Raw genomic sequence first — 21,131 nt, forward strand, 5'->3', positions numbered from 1 at the left:
ATCCAAATTTGACAGTGCACGGTGGAATATAAAACTGATTTCACGCTTGTGATGTAGGCTTATATTTGCATAACCCTACATATCGATCATTAGATAGTTAAGAAAATATCCGACAATGTAGCCATTTGTAGAGAAAAAGAAAATCTAACGTTGCTTTTTGTTACCACTTGTAGGCTTCTTGGAAAACGTACGACATGTAACTTTGAATGCAACTCGTTTAAGAGAAACGCCCCTTTTTGTGCAACGCCACTTTATGGGCCGACCAGCCTGCCAACAAAGTGAGACAGCAAGCGTGCTTTTCTGTTAGACAAAACAGCCCTGCGGAGAAGAAAAAGGCATAAGTGCAGGGCCAGAATTGCTGCTGGCACGACTATTTGATTAATGGCGCATAATTCCCGTCACGTTGACTTCAGCCGGTTGACTAACCAAGCGGATTGTTAACAGACGACGTCATACCGTAATAAAAGCCACATAAGACTAGTCCATCAAGGCTTCCATAATGGTGCCATGGATGTCACTGACAAGCGCTAAAAGCACGAGAAATGTTAACTTCACTCAGTGCATGCTTTCCTTTTTTCTTTTGAAAAAAACGCGCCTGAATTATACAGTGCCTGTGAATCTTGTTTAGGAGAAGAAAAGAAACAATGTATGAAACCATTTTTGGCGCTCCTTCAATGAACTTTGGGGGAAATTAGCGTCACACTAGGGCGACCCCGGCTCACATAGGTGAAGACCCACTAGCAGTCAGCGTGAGGTGCGTTCGCGCTGACGGTAGCGCAGAAAATGATGCTGCACAAAACACTACCTCGTGTTGTAACCGCGTTTTACCATGGGCGCTTTGGCGGGCGATGTCAGCAAACACGCCGATGAGCCCACGATGTGATTCAGGGAGGTTTGATACTCTTGCCGGTTTTCAGTGTTTTGTTGTCTACCAGAAAATAACACTTCTTTCAAACACAGGTTGTTGTGCTGCCGAAAACCAGGGCGCTTTTTTTCTAGTTCGTTCAGTCATTTTCGAGTTACCTTGCTTCGATACGACTGATCATTCCCTCCTAACTGCAACTTGTCGGGTGAGGGGTGCTCACCTTCCGGCGCCCACAGAAAAATAAAATAAAAATGAGAACATTAAGACACGAAACTTGTGCCCGCAGATAATAAGCGCTGAGATCGAAGGTGCTCTAGTAGGAAACCCGTGTTACTGCTGTGTACAGGGTCGCCCACTTCCACCTTGAACACGGCTCAGTGCCGCCGGCGATCGAGGCACCGTACGCCGGCTGGGCGCCTCTCGCGGACACCTAGATAACTACTACGCAGGCGCAGTGGAGTCGTGAGCGCTTGTTTCGGCTTTGCCTTCTGCTACAGCACGTTCCTGCGCTTGTCTCGGCCTGTAGCAGCTGTAGCCCGCGCACTGTAGCAGAGGACAAACCCAGAGCACCCGCCTGCGGCTCTCACCGCGCCTGCGCAATAGTTCCCCAGGCGCCCGCGAGAGGCGCTCCGCGGAGCGCCAGCGGCATGGAGCCTTTTTCAAGCTGTAGGTGGACCACCTTGTACTTGATTTTTTTATTACTCTGACATCGCGACGTGGCTCCGTTTTTTATATCTAGGGAACATTACCGGTCGTAAGCATAGATCATGTCGAGGAGTCCTACCCTCTTGGCAATTAAAATCTAGCCGAAAATTGCGTCTCAAGATTTATTAGCCTCCACTGAAACGTCGCGGATTCACTTCCACATCTACATGCGCTCAGGGCAAACGAATATTGTTGTTGTTGTTGTTGCCTCAATAGCGATGGTACATACCCACGGTCGGGGATTGGCCAGGGTTTGGTGCGGATCCAAACAGGAGAAGATTCATCGATGTTCATCTCAAGCGGCTGATAAATATAAATAGAGGAATCGGTGAATATAAATAACACATTTTGAGAGATCTTGAGGAAATCGGAATGAAATTGGAAGAAACAAAGCGGAAATAAATAAATGCCAAAGGAATAACCATAAATAAATTAATTTTGAGAGAAAAGTAAAGGCAACGAAAAGTTAACACAAAAATCTCCCGGTTTCAATGATGTACTTGTGAAGAAACTTACACACCTGCCTAATGACATGCCCTTTGACGGTTGCACCGAAGGAGAGGAGGAAGAGAAGAGTAAACGGTAGCCCTAATTGAGCGAGAGGATTTTGCAAAAACGGAACTTCTCTGCCGTGCAAACCGCCGGCAGGAGAGGATGAAATGATCTATCGTCTCAACGCCCCCGCATGACGCACATAGATTCAACGGCGCGAACCCAGAACGGCCTAAATATAGACAGAGACGAGGAATCCTGCAGCGCAACGGCGTCATTGAAACCTCACATTGTCTTGATGCGCAGGAACGTATGTTCCATGGGAATTTCAAATGTTCGAAATCCGCTGTACCAAGGATGGGCTCATGGCTCATAACGGGTGGTAGTCAGCAAGGTAAGGTTCGGAACGACTTGAGCAACGGTCCCATTGATGGCTGATTTCGCTAAGAAATCGGCCATCGAGTTTGAAGTAATGCCACGGGTCCCGGTATCCACTGAAAACACGCTTCTTGCACATGAAGGGGCACAAAGTACATTAGGGATCGGTACAAGAGACTAGTTCCCGAGCTCTCAAGCACTGTCAAGACTGAGAGCCAGTCCGAGAGAATGATAACTTGAGTAATTTTGCAGGAAACGTTTTGAAGGGCCAAACCAATAGCGAGAAATTCAGCAGCGAAAATTGGTGCATAATCAGGGGCCCGGATAGAATGACACCAACCTATTGCGTGGGAATAAACACCTACTGCTGCTTTTTCGCCTTTTTGAGAAGCATCTGTGAAAATAACACCATGGCTCGGATACTGGAACAGATATTCCTCCAGGAGACCGTTCAGCACATTGGCAGATGTTTTTTTGTTTTTTTGCATATAGCGGCAGCGTATGGTCGAAGCAAACAGCTTGTGCAGCCTGCACATTGCTAACGCATTGCACTGACCTAAGCGAGACTGCAATTTAGACAACAGGTGTTCTGTAAACACAAATTGAGGGAGTTTGTAGAACGGTTAATGTTTATCTAGAAAAAAAGCTGGGTTAGTAAAAAAAATTGGAGGAGCCACTTGGAAGAAGTGGAAAAGCACAGCCCCTCGACCGTAATCTGAAGTACCCGCAACTGCACTTTTTGCTTATAAAACCAGCAAAAACTAAGTTTTCTCTGCAACCATGAGTGTGCACCCTGTGCTATCGATGCATTTTCATCCTGGGAGTCGGGTACGCTGGCGCCATCTGCACTCTTCACACTGCTGTGGACGCCCGGTCAGGCTGGGGTTTATGCACCGAGAGGGGAGATTGTAGAGTTATGAAAGTCTTAGGGGTGCGTTGTGAAAGCCCGGGCAATTGTTGCGAAACTGCCACGAAGATGAAAAGGTTTGGAAAGGGAGCGTTCCAGGAAATAGTACGAGGAAGGGAGTGTCAGGATGCCAGTAGATTAACTTTAAAACGTATACTTCACAGCGGCCAGGCCTGCCAGCACGAACATGCGCGCATGCGCTTGAGGGATCTTGTTCACGAAAGACTCTAAAACGGCAATGGATGGCATTTAACATTAACGGGACTTGTTTCTAAGCCAAATGATGTCAATGCCTTGAGAGTAGAATACAGCGATCGTTTTTCCGGTACCGCAGCGGTGGCCTAGCAGCGCTCATGCCATCTAACCATCAGTTCAAGCTGAGCGTTTGTCTTGCGTGCGTCTCCTTCCAACTTCCTGTCTTAATTTGCGCTGAAAAAAAAATGCATTCGAATTACCAAGGCCAACTAGCCCGTCTTTCTACTCTATCTATTAGTATGAACATCCACCTCGTATGCGGAAGGTGCAGGGTTCGATCCCCAGTGCCACCGGGTACCCACCGCTTCCCATTGAGTACACGCTTTCCCCTGGCCTGGTGCTCGGCTTCTGGGGGCTGAAATGCGTGGAAAATGGGTCTTTGACCACGTATTGCGCAACGAAAATACCTTGTGTCATGGCGCTCCTTGGCCAAAGCTGCCCTTGCGCCAAAAAAAATCATTATCATCATCGTTTTCATTTGTTTTCCCAGGCGAACACGTAGAGACAAACACGTAACACGAAGAGTGCCCCTCTTCGTCAATTAGTGTATGTCAGAGAAAAAGAGTCTTGCTCTCATTAAATCTTACAAGCCAAATATGAACTCTCCAGAGGGAAAAAAAATACAGCGAGGAATTCACTGCCTTATCCAGCAAGTGAATTGCTATGGAAGAACGGTGATTCTGTCTATTCGTGTAAGGAGTGTATTGACTACGTATACAAGCGTCGCAGCAATCGACAATAAACTACGTGATGAACTCATTCTGCCACCTCTATAGATCTTACTCGATCATACTCGAAAATTTCGAATTTCTTTATGCAAAACTAAAATCTTCTTGCAGTTATTCTTTCCAAGAACATCCGTCGGGTGTAATCGCCCTTCTCTGCAATGTCCTGCCTCCAATCTTTATCATCAGCTCAAAACTTCCTTAGCTAACTTTGTATAGTTAGGAAATGTTTTTGCAACAACTTGGTCGTGTTTCATTTTATTATTTATATTCTTTTTTATCATCTGTTGCAATCACTTTCCTTCCCAGGGCTAATAAGTCCTGATGGTATGGTAAATAAGTGCACAAATAAATAAATAAACAAAAGGGCGATCATAAAGTAATTCTTAATGCAGGCGCGCATGTGCGTATTAGCGTGTGCAACGAAGTGGATGGATCCTGCTTTGAAGAAAGCTATCGCCGCAAGCGACTGGCAATGTTTGGAAACGCGCACGGGTCCTCGTCGAAAGGCGCACCGTGTTAAGCCGAGAGCCGCTATTGTCAGACAGTGCACAAGAGGGACCTAAAATCTGGGCAGACTGCGAACACCCCAGTACACATTCCACTGGCAAAGCGTCCGCGATTCGTCTCTTGAGTTGAGAGGCTGGCAGCGCGGCTCGTGCTTTTCACCTTGGGTGAACTTTCTAACCAGCGTGAAACACGTGATACAGAGGTCACGGCGTGGCCGTTCATTTGGCTTGCTGGGAACCGTCAGGACAACGACTATGGCTCGGAAAAGTGCGTGCGTCAAAGGGCGGAAATAAGAGCCCCGACAGATTGGCTGAAGTGGTAGCGACCCAGCGTCGATGTGGGGGACACGGACCCGTGTGTATGCGTCCGCACTGCTGCGACAACAGTTCGTAAACGGTCCTCTATACAACCAGGGACAGACATCGATATCAGCAAAGACAATCAATCGATGTAGGTGCTATGATACGTAGAAGAAAAAATGTCACCAGACGGTACACGTTTCATCGTTGGTGCCTTGAGTTGTCGATAAGAGAGAAGCATTTGGAGGCTCAGCATGAACAAAACGCGCTGTTAACGGGTTCTCCGCTGACCGCTCTACTCCTTTATGTATGCCTCCTTTATGTATAACGTCTTTATGTATATCTCCAACCTGGTTGATCGTCCACCTTTCTGGGTCCCGTCTGGACGACTTAAAGTTGAATGTAGAGCAATATATTTCTCGGCAAAATAGGTGTATCAGAAGAAACGCGGCCAGCGATAGACAAGCGAACGACTAGCATATATATTATGCTGCAGCTATCGCCCACTTTCTCGGCCGAGATGCAATTTTAGCGCCGCGTTGGTATGTGGCGTAACCTCTGGATGGACAAGGCTGTGCATCAACTCGAGAGATTCGAACACAAGTCGAACTTGTGACGCTCAGCCTGGTTGCGAACATTAAGGAACACTGAGCATACATTCGATGGCGGAGTAGAATCATTCCCTCGTGTACCATTGGCGCCGCCGGCGGAGAAACTTGTGTGAGGGTGCAGGCGAAGTGCCCGCAGCTTTCCGCAACCACATTGCATGTTTCGGGAGCTGGGGAGGTCGGCTGCTTTGCATTATAATGAGAGAAAAAGGAGAAAAAACCACTCATCCGTCAGTGTGTTACAGGTCACTGTCGTTTATGAGCACCTGCGGGGATTCCCGCAGCCGTTCTTGACACCTGGCCGTGAAGCAGCCGCCGATTAGTCCGTCCTCGGGGGCACGCGGCGCGCTGACAGCTTCTCACCTCTCCCGGTGTCACCGGATTCGGGACGCATTCTCTCCCGCCGCTCCTCCCGCACGCTCGCAGATATTACGCGCGCGACACCCCGGGGATAACGAAGCATTTTGCCGTATTGTCATCGAAAGGTTATTCGCCGAGCGCTCGCGACGGGAGAACCCGCGAGCGATAGAGGAGGGCGGGGGGTGAGGGGGGGGGGGGGGGGAGCGAAAATGAAAGTCCATGTCCCTCCGAAAAACGGTTTGCAAGATTTCATTTCACGGCCCCTGCCAGAAAAAGTCACCAGCTCTCTCTCTCTCGCGCAACGCCGGGAAGAATAAATCCGGCGTTCGCATGCGCCGAGTTAATATCCCCGAGGCCCGTCTCCGGCTGTGGAATTTCCAGAGAGGCACGACAAAGGCGGCTGCAGCGTACCTGTTGGACGTGCGCCCCGCGCCTTCTTTCTCGATTTTTTTTTCTAATCATACTCTGTTATTTCTGCGAAATTTTTGACGATATTTAGCGCGTGCGCGCCAAACCTTTGAGACTCATTTCCTTTTTTTATCTTTCCCTCTTTTGCCTTTGTCCGGTTCTCTCCGCACCTTCGCCTTGTATACAACTGAGGATTAATAAACTGCGCCGCGCCCCGAGTCGATCCGTGCCGGTAGGGCATCGGTCGTCGGGGCCTGGTATGCGAGCGATTCTTTTGTCTTGGGCGGCGCAGCAGGGCAAACACAACTGCCCCCCCCCCCCCCCCCCCCCCCCCCCCCCCCCCGCGAAGCCGCCGACGGAGCGAAATGGCGGAGCGGAGGGTGCAGAAGGTGGAGCGGTCAGGGCCCGTCCAGCCCCGAGCGGAATGCGCCTCAGCCCCGGGCTGAATGCGAGGAGGCCGACTTACTAATTGAAACACAAGCTGCATTTCTTTTGATTGAAAACTGCGCCACGCATTCAAAGGACATTAAAGGAAACGTTGCCATCAGAGGATTTCTTTTAGCTCGCAGTCGGCTGGAACTTAGTCTTCTTTCTTTTTAACATTATAAACTTGCCTAACTAAAAGATATTGGTCATACCTATTGCCGGGACTCAAGCAGCTAACTCTTTCCTATATTTAGTCAGAGTACAACAACAATGTGGAAGTTTATGCTGACGGGTCGGTAACGACAATCACACCAACAGCTGCTGCTTTCTTGTCTGCGCAGCGGGTCGCTCGCGCTTCACTTTTGACCACAAAACGAAATCAACGACAGCTAAGCTCACGGTCTACTCGGCAGTGTGGTGAATATTCTCAAAATGTAGCGCGTTTTGGGGGGCTGTAAACAAGTGGTGCAGGTCCTGGACTGCGTGGTGCGACATAGGTGCCAACAGTGTACATATGTCTCTCGACACCGCTGAGTTTCACTCGTCTGCGCAAGCAAAGGGACGCACGCATGTCGTGTTCCAAAGGATCCCGGGACGCTGTGGGCTGCACGAGTACAACTAACGTGCGGACGCTGAAGTAAGCAAACACTGCACCCGGTGACGGTGCGCAAAAAGCAGTGCAGTTTTCAAGGCCGGATGTCATCTGCCCGCTTTCCGGATGATCTCGAGTGCGATGCTGGGAGAGCCGGGAGTTCGTCACAGCCGCCTTCGGTGGTTGGATCCCAGAGTGACTTTCAGACTTCCTCATGGTTTTCAGCGTGACACGCAAGTCCTCTCCACAGTATGAGACCCGGCGAGGCTTCCACGAAGCGGATCCCCCGTCTACTTGGGCGTCATATCAGGCACATGGACAGAGGCTTCGAAAGCTCTCCGGGCAGTTAAGGAGCTCCTCCGTTTCTTAAGCAGCGCGCACCTCGACTTACGGTTGTGACCAGGCGTACTAAAGGGCAACTGCAGCACTTTTTGAGAATTTCGCGATATTGAAGGACTCAAATCTACATAGGCTGCAGGTAATAATAATAATAAATAATTTTTGGGGAAAGGAAATGGCTCAGCATCTGTCTCATATATCGTTGGACACCTGAACCGCGCCGTAAGGGAAGGGATAAAGGAGGGAGTGTAAGAAGAAAGAGGTGCCATAGTGGAAGGCTCCGGAATAATTTCAGCCACCTGGGGATCTTTAACGGGCACTGACATCGCACTGCACACGCCAAGGCACCCTCCTTTATCCGCCGAGATGTGAGACATACTGCGCCATTTCCTTGCCCCAAAATAATAATAATAATAATTGGTTTTGGGTGGAAAGGAAATGGCGCAGTATCTGTCTCATATATCGTTGGACACCTGAACCGCGCCGTAAGGGAAGGGATAAAGGAGGGAGTGAAAGAAGAAAGGAAGAATGAGGTCCCATAGTGGAGGGCTCCGAAATAATTTCGACCATCTGGGGATCTTTAACGTGCACTGACATCGCACAGCACACGGGCGCCTTAGCGTTTTTCCTCCATAAAACGCAGCCGCCGCGGTCGGGTTCGAACCCGGGAACTCCGGATCAGTAGTCGAGCGCCCTAACCACTGAGCCACCGCGGCGGGTGAAGAGGAAATAGGCGATTGGATTTTGAGGAAAAGCGCGCCGCTGCGGCGGAACACCAGTGGCTCGGTGCAACTAGTGGCGCATGCGCAGAACAGACTAGCGACGCTTACCGAAATGCGCCGCTGACTAACAAACTGTTGCTTTCGCTACGAAAACATTGAAATTACTGCGGCTCGCATTATTGGCTGCCTTACTTTATATACTTATCTATATTTGAAACTGCGTCACCTAACATGAGCATCCACACAAGGCAATTGTAGGCTGTGAGCAAAAACAGCACTCGAGTACAGCGGATTATGGGACGGTTTCTGGCACTCAAGATGAAACCTCCAACGCGTGTTCGACCTTATTGCTTTTCCTTGTGATAACACGTGATACTCAACTGTAGACCAAAATCCCGCCCCAAAAACCAATTTTCATTTTCTATAGACCGTCGGCGTTCATTGTGTTGTTCGGGTGAGTTGATTTGCCACGACGGAACATATAGCGCTAAGACACCAGGACGAACACAGAAAGAGACAACACGAGCGCTAACTTTCAACTGAAGTTTATACATTGCATGTGAAGTTCTTATACAGGCTGAATATCGCAGAAATACTACCAGGCTATCGTGCCGTGAGTCACCACATAACACGCACTTACTTTTTATTTACATCACCAAGGAATTCAATTTCTTTCTTTGAGAGCGAGACAGATGCTGCACTAACTCATTGTGTTCATTGCCGTTGGCACTGGCAACGTTCTAGACTCCAATGATTTTGAGGAAAGCAAGGTGCATAACGGGCTCCCTGGTACAGTGGACGCCTAAATCGCACTTAGAGGTACGTGGCTGTGGTGAGAGATGTGGGCTGCGTGCATTAGCGCTGACAACGCTGTGGAAGACAAGCGGCACTGCAGCAATAGGCCGAAGCGTTCATTGGGTGACCAACCTCTCGCGATAAATCATTAACTGCCACTTGCCAGGGTGGCAGGATGGGCGCACTGCCCGTCCAGTGTGCGGAACGCACTCGGCGTTACAGATAAACGGGCGATTTTCCGCCTATGTAACAGAGGCTCAATATCGAGAGATAATTTTGTGCTGATGACACTGAAGTGGGTGTCGTAGTCAGATGACTGAAGCGGGCTACACGGTTTTGGATGTCTTCTAGGTTGTCAAGTAAGTAATCTTGATGCGTATCCCAAACTTGGGAGGCAAATTCTGGTTTGGTGCGGAAGAAAGTTTTCTTTAGGCTAGGCTGCGGATGGAAGGAGGTGAGAAACTGAGACGCCGTCTGATAAATCTGTTTCCACAGGTTTCCACAAGTTCAAGGAATATGCGTAGCTGGCGATAGTGCGCTTAGGTGTTACCTGCATGCATTTGTACATGGATACGTTCGGCTTCATTAGCAGTGTAGAACACCAGTTGTCAATTCTGTTTGTCATTTTGAAGTAGTAACTGGCCCTTGTTGGTGGCTATGCGACGGCACAAGGCGCAGTCATCGGCGAAAAGACGAATAGACGATGAAATGCCAGCAGGGAGATCGTTTATGAAAATTAAAAACAGAAGTGGGCTCAGCACCGAGCCCTGTGGAACACCAGAGAAAACTTTAGTTGTAGGCAAACGATCATAATTGATAACAATGATCGTTGAGTGAAGGTACTGCGCAAAATAATACAAACACGTACGAGAAGGGCACAAGGACGGGCGCAGTGTTTCTCGTCCGTGTTTGTATTATTTTGCGCAGCACCTTTACTCAACGATGTAGGACCGACTCGCCCAGCAACATGCACTCTTGATAACAGTGAATTTACATCGATCTGTTAGGAAACAGCGAATCCATGTCAGTATCAGAGGATCGAGGCACAAGCATAAAAGTTTGGTTAAAAAGCGCTGATGGGCCCAAGATCGAAAGGTTTTGAGATGTCCGGATAGATGACGTAAGTCTGAAATGAATCCGAATTGAGGTTAAGATCGGTATTGAATTTGAAAAGTTGCGTTTCTTACTCGTGATTAACCGGATCCGAAGCCGTGATGATTGGAAAAAATAGAGCTGGAATCAAACTGAGATGCGGTTTGTGATTGTATAATGTGCTCTGGTAGTTTGCAGGCAATGCATGTCAGTAAAATCGGACGATAGTTGGAAGGATGATAACGGCTACCTACTTTAAAAACAGCAACTATTCGACTTAGCGTCCAGTCGTCTGGAATTGAACCAGTAGCAGTCTATTGCACAAAGGTTACTTTCAAAATATGGCTCGAGATTTCCTTGCTGTCTTAAAGTGTCTTAGCTGACATATTATCCGGTCCAGGGGCGCTTCTGTGCTTATCAATGAGGTCTGAATACGATGGGCAGAGGTAGTAACAGGTGGCATCTGCGAAAGAAAAAACTTAGATAATAGAGGGTTATTTCAACTAAGTTCACTGGTATAAAAACAAGGGAAAAGTTAGAGTTCATTACTACACTGCGTTGCTCTAAAGGAACCTCGAAACCGTCATGTTTAACCAAGAAGGTATAATGCGAAGACTTATTTCCTGGCGCCGGTTTGCAAAATGCCGGGGCGTTTCGGGAGTCAATTTTTTTTTATTTTGAACGTCGCTAAACTGTCGTATATTCACAAAGGCACGGAAAGGACTTATCCCACCGCGGAGCACTGGCAGAATGCGTCGCCACACGGAAGAGCAGTTTCTTTTTGTTTAAAAGTTTTCTGAAGGCATTACAGCGCCAGAGTTTGCTGGCATCGCCTCGAATGCATATAAGGGGCACACACAGATCGATGAGTGATAATCTTTGTTTGAAAAGCAACCAGTAATTATTGTCCTTGCAGCGGAGGACATGCGAAGTGATGTAAAAACTTGTCTGACTCTGTTGATAATATTAAGAATGTCTTTCTTCTAATAGTATCGAATGTATTTGATTGGTGGTTGACGAGTAGCGATGGGCATAGGTAAATTGAACAATAATGTACAATGATCGCTGAAGCCGGCAATGCATGACAATGACTGGATAAATTCAGGCTTCGGTGCAAGAACAATGTCAAGAGTATTGCTCTGGCGAGTTAGTATACGTCAACTCTTCGCCTAAGGTTTCAAGTAAGAACTATTTATAAAATCCCTCGATTGGGCATATTTGCGGTTAAATTAAACCAATCAGTATCAGGGAAGTTAAAATGGCCAATGAGTAAATGATTTGCATGGGGAAAGCGGGCTTTTAAATCCAGTAGTACTGAATACAGTTCGGTAAGAAATGAATTAACGCAGACTGGACCACCGTAGCAAGCAAGTAATATGATCGTACTAGAATGAAGCGATTACTTGACAGCAACAATTTCATGATTGCTCATCGGCAAAATGCAGAAAGACGGCACACTCGATTTCACAAACAAAAGGCACGCCAGATGAGCATTGAGGCAATAATAACATGAAAAAAAATATTAATGTGAGGTACCAATCTAGCAGGTCAACGGGGAATGACATTGCAACCGAGAAAGGACTACTAGTTCTGACACAACTGGCGTTAGGTAGGTAACTATCCTGATCAAAAAGAGACGGTTTCATGACCACGTATGTCGCAGCGGTGAGCGGCCTATTTTAGTTACGGCTATGTATTTTATAACTTGATTATTTTATGTGAAAGTGAAGGATAGCAAGTTATTACCAGAAGAAATTTCGCATCAGCTGGGTCCTTTTCTATTGTTAGTGCGCATTTGACACTTACACGCCATTTTCTCACCACATAAAGAACTGCCTGCAAGAATAGATGGAATAACGATGTTTACTCGGTGATGTATTACACGATCGCTCGCAAACTGTCGGATTGCGTAATGAATGAAAAAAATTGTCTCATTTATGCCTAAATTGGGAATAATTAATCTAGAAAGTCACGCCTCAGTAAGGTCTAACCTTCATTTGTGCTCTGCCTACTGCCTCAGATTTCCTGTTTTCACATTCCTTAAGTGTTCGATTGCTTTTTACAGAGACAGAGTCAGTAACTCAATCCTTTGTCATAGACGCTTCAGCCCAAGCGGATATTGTTTTCCCCGATGAGGCGATGGTCCCGAGTTCTAACCCCAGACCAGGACGATTTTTTTTAACTACGAAGTTTCTGTGGAAGCTGTATTGATTTTCTTTGTAGCCGAATGGCTGCGCTTGGTTGGATACAATTAGTAATTGCTTCCTTATTATAATATAGCATATTATAATCTTTTTCTTAGCATTGTCGCACGGGGTTCTGTTGATAAGAAAGGGCTGTAACTGTATACCGATTTAGATCCATTCGTTTATAATGTCTGTTCGTAAGACTCACGAAGTGAAAGCGGTTGGTTGCTGGACGAACTCTTTCTGTGCAAGGTTTGTAGTTGCCGATATTTAGCTTTCGTTTCGTGAATGCAAGTTGGGAATCGCTATGAACTTCCGAAAGCTCGCAAAAATGCTTAGTCAGTAAATTCTTCGCCACTTAACTCCGACAGCTGCAGGTTGTACCATGAAGAACGCCGGAGTGTATGGCTCGGGAAACTTGGCAACGTTCAATATGAGCACATAAATCTGAGCCCATGGGTGTATCTGCTGCTGCAATGCTTTGTTTCCTATATTTTGCGGTTATCCGAAAGTTTATTTTTGCCGCGAATGACTGGGAGAAACAGTGCAGTTAGTCCGTAGTTTGTGATGAATGTCGGTACAAAAATCTGCAGCTTTATTCCGTTCTGGGAGGACACAGAGCACGTGGGTTAATGAAGAGGATAAAATATATAGTGAAATCGGCTACCCAACCAACACGACACAGGATAAATATGCTGACTGGTGGTATGTGCGGCAATACCTCTTTTATGTATGTAAGCCGTTCTTGAACTCCTGTTGTGCAGTCAGCTAAACACACTATAGGCGAACGTGTAAGGGCTGTGCAACTTTGCAAGTTTCTCCATTATTCTGCTAGTACAATGTAATAAACTTCATCAGAAACGCTTCCACGAGATGGTGCGTCGTAGCAGGTGCCTTAGTATACTTTCATTCTATTTTGTTGTTAGCTTAGGGCGTATAAATATACACCAGAAGGACGAATAATTAAACAACATTGTTAATTACCACTGTTATCTGACCCTTACATAAAGGTGCAATAAGCTATTCATTTTTTCAACCTATTTTGTTCGCTAATATGACTGCACGTACGATTTCACCATTCTTACCTTCAGCTCAGCTAGCTATTAATTGATCAGAGGGAACCAATTTTATTCTAGAATAAAAAGAGAGAAAAGGAAATGCACAAATAATAGCTGGGCATGCGCTTGGCTGGCTACCGTATACGTACTAAGGATGATAACGGGGTTCTTAATCTCTTAATCGATGCAATATTCCTCCGATAAAATCTGGTAGCAACAAATGCAGAATATTTCCAGAAATCGTGGCATTTGATTTTATTTTGTCTTCATTTTTTGTCAGCGCGCAGGTTGCTTAACGCTATATTGAATCTGATTTAAGCATGCCCGCTTCTCAGAGAGTGCAGGAAAATGAGATATGACGTAACCTCAGAGCTTGAACTCAAAAATAAATTTTAGGGACGAGGGAAAATAAAGCTAAGAAAGCAAAGATGTAGATCCGCTCATTTATCAGCTGGCAGTTGTGCAAGAAATTGTGCAACTATTTTTTTTTTCCTCTCGAAGCTTCTTCTCCCAGTGGCAAATAATCAGGTTAAAAACCGCAGATTATTGCGATGCCATTACTCTAAGGTCATCAGAGAAGGTGCGGTTTAAATATTTCCTAACATTTAACCGTGGAACTTCTGTTTACTTTCAGTGTTTCTGTTCAATCGTCTAGAAATAAGCGACGCATTGTGTTGAACGTAAAGAGGTCACGCATCCCGCTTTATCGCAGATTCAACTACTTGATTTTAGCACTATATGGAACTGACTTTGAATACAGCACTGAGTATTCAGGTTAGAAATTAATTCTGAATGTGTTCATTTTATGGACGGAGGGGTTAATGCCCCGAATCGACTCACACTATTAGGGACACCGTGTTGAGTACTGCAGATAATTTCGACTACCTAGGGTTCTTTATCGTGCGCTGACATCGCACAGTACACGGGCCTCTAGAATTTCGCCTCCATCGAAATTCGACCGCAGTGGCCGGGATCGAACCCGCGTCTTTCGGGTCAGCAGCCAGTAACATAACCACTGAACCACCGCGGCGGGTTATTATGGATATGTATCTCAGCCCAATATTAAAACACAACTTTGAAACATCGTCTCCCAGCATCGTGCTCAAAAGAGAAAAGTCATTTTTTCATGCCCCAGTATACTTCTGAGATTTTAAGGCAGCTATGTACGGTAAGTGGGCGCGGTAGTATTGCCAAGATGCATCGCTCAAACCCGTTCTTGTTCGCCATCCAAGTTACGCTTGGTTAGCTGCTGAATTCTTCCGGGCCTTCTTCAGGGAATTCGTCGACAGAATTGTCTCGGCTGCCTGTGTTCCTGGGACATGACTGGCCTTATCATCGAGCACCAGATGGTGCCAGCGGATACTGCCACCCGAAGAGTGCGAGTTATCAGATTAAAAAACCATGACGTCACGGGACTGCTTATATTAAGGAATTGTTTCAGAGAGGGACCCTTCTGTGGGCCGGCAGCATTACCAAGATGCATCGCTCACACCCGTTATTTTTCGCCATTCAGGTGATGGAGCGCTTCGGCAAATCATTTCGTTACAGTAACGTCTGCCTATTCTTGCTGCCCTGCTCACAGCCTTTGCCTAAATGGTTCTATGACCGTTCGGTTTCCTTGCAGTTCCTGTTGCTCCTTAGCGGGGACGTTGGGTCCAGTCCTGCGCCCGGTGACATAACGCTTGAGGAGCAACTCAAACTGTTTGCAAAAGACATCCAGGAGATAATGAAAAACGATAACCAATCAAAAGTTGGGAGCAATAGATAAAAAGCTGGCGAAAAATTGGCAAAATGTAAAAATAGGTCTTGGATCGTGTGGAAAGGGTTGACAAACTCGCACAGCTGGTTCTGTCCTGGACCAACAGAGGCCGCAGGTCTAATCCTGTCTTACACGGTGTTAAGGAACACGAAGATGAGACGCGCCAAGATCTGCTTGATGCTGTTGAAAAAACAACCCTTGAAGATAGCATTAAAAGCGGCTAGCATCGAAAGAGTCCACTGTACTGTGCGAAAACAAGCGACTGACAATCCCAAGCACAGACCTGTTATTCTAACATTTTTGACTACCGGTATAAAGCCAATATACTTAGTAATTGCAAAAAGCTAAAGGGAACGGAATACGGAATTAGCGAGGACTTTTCACGCGCAGTAAGAGAAGTTAGAAATAAGCTATGGGAAAGAAGGAAAGTGCATCGTGGCCAGAAAGACAGTTTTTCTGTCATACAATAAAGTCAATATATATAACCGCCCTTACATACATCTGGGGTGATGAAACCAATGACATTGTGGAAGTTACAAAAAACGAAAGCATTGTCGCCGGAACAGCTATGCGAACTCGAAACCGTCATCGACCCTAACTGTTCTCAGTGTTAATGCGCGCAGCCTACTGAACAAAGTCGAACAGCTGGAAGCGAATTTGATCGCTCTTGAACCTGACATTACCTGCGTGACCGAGACATGGCTGTACGCCGACATGGGATACCATCAACTGGCTCCCTCGGGATGCACCATCGTTCGAAAAGACAGGGCAACTAAAGGCGTTTGGTATTGCTTTGTTCCTAAGGCAATACATAAGCTACTCAGTAATGCCAGATGTCCCAGGTGTACAGGCGGTCTGGTGCAAGATTTGGTTAGGCCAGCACCACGTCTGTGTTGGCGCAGTGTACAGACCCCCCCCCCCCTCCCCCTCCAAGCCGAAGTGCCTAATCTTGAACAGCTTTTAGAATACATGCACGAACGCATGTTGGGGATCGTCATAATACTGGGGGGGACTTTAATCTCCCAGGTGTTAACAGGAGCTCTGTCAGCCCTTCCAATGTAACAAACAATATCTTGTCGAGTATTCTGTTTATCTTCAACCTGTCCCAATTTGTTTTCAAGCCTACCCGTGCGCAGGGCACTTCAAGCTCTACCTAATTAGACCTTATTTTTGTAAGCGATTACTTTTGAAAGAAAAGAATAACGTAGATATTTTTGAAGGGTTATCTGATCACGATATGGATCTTTGCACATAATTGATTCCAAATCGAATCCGCCAACGTCGTACTAGAAAGCGCGTGTATGCATCTAACAAAGCAGACGATGATGCAATTACGACCTACCTTGTCCACGAGTACTACGACTTGACTTCTACGAACTATTCTCAGAGGGCTCTTCCAACAATGCTGAAATCCGGTTGCAGTTCAAAGCGCATGTTATGCACTGCTTGAGGCAGTTTATCCCACAAATAATAGAGACCACAAATAAGCACAACCCGTGAATAACACGAGAAGTAATTCATTTAAAACGCAGAATGAAAAGGTTGGGAAAATTTAACAAATCATTCCCAGTTCCAGACTTCTGCCAAAAAAATGAATTCGCTAAACAGAATGCTAAAAAAAAGCAGACAAACTGCGTTTTTTCAGTACTATGCTAAGCAATGTTATCAAAGACTCGCCGCTATATCAGTCACAAAGATCACCCTCCAAAACCGTTGTCACTGGCCGAAGAAAAGAAACAAGCAGAATCGTTTAATGTATTCTTTCACTCCGTATTTGCCCCTGACAATGGCATTAAGCATGCGCTCAGCCGAGAATATATAGAGCAAAACGGTGCTTTGGGCGTTCCAGTCATAGCCGAAGCTGGAGTATCCTCACTGCTGTTAAATTTCAACGATAAAATTTTCAAAGGTCCAGATGGAATGTCGAACTGTACCAATGCCTTCCAGCAGAATGAAAAATTGCAAAAATACAGCACACGTGCACACAGGACCACCTTCACAGGCTGCTAGTTGTTCGAAACAGATTACGTCCCAGAAGGACATTGCGGGATCTACGGAGCCTCCCCCAGGACTGCACCCCAAGAACAAAAAAAAATTGCAAAAATAGTGCCAGTCTACAAATCAGGTGATGCCTCTTGTCAGTAAAATTATAGACCTATCTCTCTGACGTGTACTTGCTCTAAAATTTTGGAACATATAATCTTAATATCCGTCACATAATTCGTTGAGGCAAATAATATTCTCCATCTCTACCAACGTGGCTTCAGGACCTGTCTGTCTACCGTTACCCAACTTACTGAGATTGTACGCGATTTCGCCAAAGCAGTTAACGGCGAAGCACAAATAGATGTAATTTACATAGACTTTTCAAAGGCCCTTGACCCTGTCTGCCACGCTAAACTGCTTCAAAAGCTCTAAGATATACTAGGGGATGGACCAATTTTTCATTGGATCAACTGAACCGAAGATTAGGTTATTCGCTGGCGACTGCGTTGTCTATAGACTTTTTCAAATAGAGGTCTATGGGCGCCGCCTTATTGGGCACTGGGATGTGTTCGTAGTACAGGAAAGAGTTGAGGATTAAGCGCCCCACGTTCTCCCCACAGCCCGGAAAATCTATTTTCCGGTGTGTCGTGAAGATGTCTACAGAGAACTACAAAGGGCCGCCGCGGTGGCTGAGTGGCTATGGCGCTCGGCTGCTGGCCCGAAAGACGCGGGTTCGATCCCGGCGTGGCGGTGACACTTCAATTAAGGCGACATTCTAGAGGACCGTGTACTGTGCGATGTCAATGCACGTTAAAGAACCCCAGGTGGTCGAAATTTCCGGAGCCCTTCACTACGGCGTCTCTCATAGCCTTAGCCGCTTTGGGACGTTAAACCCCCATAAACTAAACTAAACTAAGAGAACTACAAAGCCAACAAGATCAAATCAGTCTTAACAACGATTTTACTTTGATAGCTCAATGGTGTCAAAGTTGGCAAATAGACATCAAACTTGATAAATCCGTTTCAATGTCAGTAACAAAAAAGAAATCCAAACTTAGTTTTTCGCACGGATATGACTGCTACTGAGTACAATTATTTGGGCATCGTCATATCGTCAGACCTAGGATGGTCGACTCATGCAGAGCACGTGGCAAGCGAAGCGATGCAAAAGCTTATGTTTCTAAGGCGGGCCCTGCTATACTCTGCGAAGGAAGCCTAGCTTTTGGCTTACGTAACGATGATACGTCCTATCTTAGAATTTGCAAACGCAGCGTGGTTTCCGTTTACCCAAAATCAAATAGCTGCTCTGAAGGCTCTCCAGCGAAAAGGCGCGCGTTTTATCTATAACTGATATAGGCGCGCCGACTCGCCGACGCCGATGCTGCGCGAGATAAGCCTTCATACTCTAACCAGTCGCGCGACGCTGCACAGAGTGAAATTTTTGTATCCCATCCTGCATAACAAGGTTAAAATGGATTCTGGCACCTACGCTTCCTAAAACACTCCCAGAGAAACTCGTCACAAGCATGGCCTCATACTCCAATAATACCTTTGCGCTAATAATACATACAGTTTTTCATTTTTCCCGCGAGCTGTGCGTGACTGGAATGCTTTAGCCCAGACGGTGGCCGCACAGCTCACTTTTGACAAATTTGTTGAACTTGTTGGCCAAACTGTGCGCTCAGCAACGAGTGAGTGAACATATCGTTATTGTTTTTATAATTATTTTACTTACCATGCAGTATGGGAATCTGTGATGTGAAATTGTGGATGATGTGATCATTGTTATATTTCGCGTGCTTCTTACTTTTGTTTTTGCTTTACATACTATGAAACTGAGATAAGTTGATTGTGCATTATCGGGTCCTACCAATGCCGTTAACATAGGTACATTATATTTGAAAAGTCTTTAGTTACCCTTTTGTATACTTATGGGAATGCTCGTGGCACAATGTATACAGACCCTTCTAACCCACTCCTGTAAAAATCCCTGATGGGATTGACAGTATCTCGAACCAAATAAATAAATAAATAAAAACTTAAGATGCGTAGCTTTGCCACCCTCCATATTTTTAACGCGGTAACGTTAGAGGCCTCGTGTACCAGAAAAGCCAGCGTCGTCTTCGGCTGTTGGCGAAAATTCCCGCCCTCACCGTTCGATCACGTTCCTACGTGGCACTCGCGGTAATACAGGACGTACTACGTCCGCCTCTTAGGACGAGGGCGGCGCTGGTGAACACTCTCAAGGTTCTGTTACACTACACATAAATACCCCCGAAAGCAAAAGACTGGACAGCCGTCGCCATAGCTCAGTTGGTAGAGCACCAAGACGCAAAATTTGGATGTGTGGGTTCGGATCCCGCCGGCGGCATGTGGTTGTCTTTTCTTCTGCTTCCTAATCAATTATCTTTAAAATATTATATATCATGTCTGAGCAAAAAGAGGCGATGTCATGACCACGTATGTCACAGCGGTGAGCCCCTTTTTAGTTACGGCTATCCATTTTATGACTTCATTATTTATGTAGAAGTGAACGATAGCAAGTCATTACAAGAAGAAAATCGCATCAGCTGGGTATCTTTTATTGCGCATTTGCCAATTACCGCACCATCATTTAATCACACGGATGCCTCTCTGCAAGAATAAATAATATAACGGTGTTTACTAGATCACTCGATCATTACACAATCGCCCGCAAACGGTCGGATAGCGTAATGAATGAAAACATTTGTATCATTTATGTCTAAATCGGGAATAATTAATCTAGAAAGACACGCCTCAGTAAGGTGTAACTTTCATTTGTGCTCAGGTGCCTACTGCCTCAGATTTCCTGTTTTCGCATTCCTTAAGTGTTCGATTGCTTTTTTGCAGAGACAGAGTCAGTAACTCAATCCTTTGTCGTAGACGCTTCAGCCCAAGCGGATATTGTTTGCCCCGATGAGGCGATGGTCCCGAGTTCGAACCCCACGCCAGGGCGAATTTTTTAACTACGAAATTTCTGTGGAAGCTGTATAGATTTTCTTTGTAGCCGAATGGCTGCGCTTCGGTGGATGCAATTAGTAATTACTTCCTTATTATAATATAGCATATTATAATCTTTTTCTTAGCATTGTCGCACGGGGTTCTGTTGATAAGAAAGGGCTGTAACTGTATCCCGATTTAGATCCATTCGTTTATAATGTCTGTTCGTAAGACTCACGAAGTGAAAGTGGTTGGTTGCTGGACGAACTCTTTCTGTGCAAGGTTTGCAGTTGCCGATATTTAGCTTTCGTTTCGGAAATGCAAGTTGCGAATCGCTATGAACTTCCGAAAACTCGCAAAAATGATTAGATTCTAAACTATTCGCCACTTACCTCCGACATGAAGAACTCCGCAGTGTATGGCTCGGGAATTTTCCCCACATTCAATATGAGTATGTAACTTTTAGCTCATGGGCGAACCTGCTGCTGAACTGCTTTGTTTCCTACATTCTGTGGTTATCAGAAAGTTCGTGTTTGCCGAAAATGACTGGGAGAAACAGTGCAGTTAGTCCGCAGTTTGTGATGAATGTCGGTACAAAAATCTTCAGCTTTATTCCGTTATGGGAGGACCTAGAGCACGTGGGCTCGGTTTTGGGATTGTGCACTCGGTTTCGGCTTGTGCAGAAAAAAAAACATCGGATATC

The sequence above is a fragment of the Amblyomma americanum genome, chromosome 1 (genome assembly GCF_052857255.1).
Source record: "Amblyomma americanum isolate KBUSLIRL-KWMA chromosome 1, ASM5285725v1, whole genome shotgun sequence".
Lineage (NCBI taxonomy): Eukaryota > Metazoa > Arthropoda > Arachnida > Ixodida > Ixodidae > Amblyomma > Amblyomma americanum.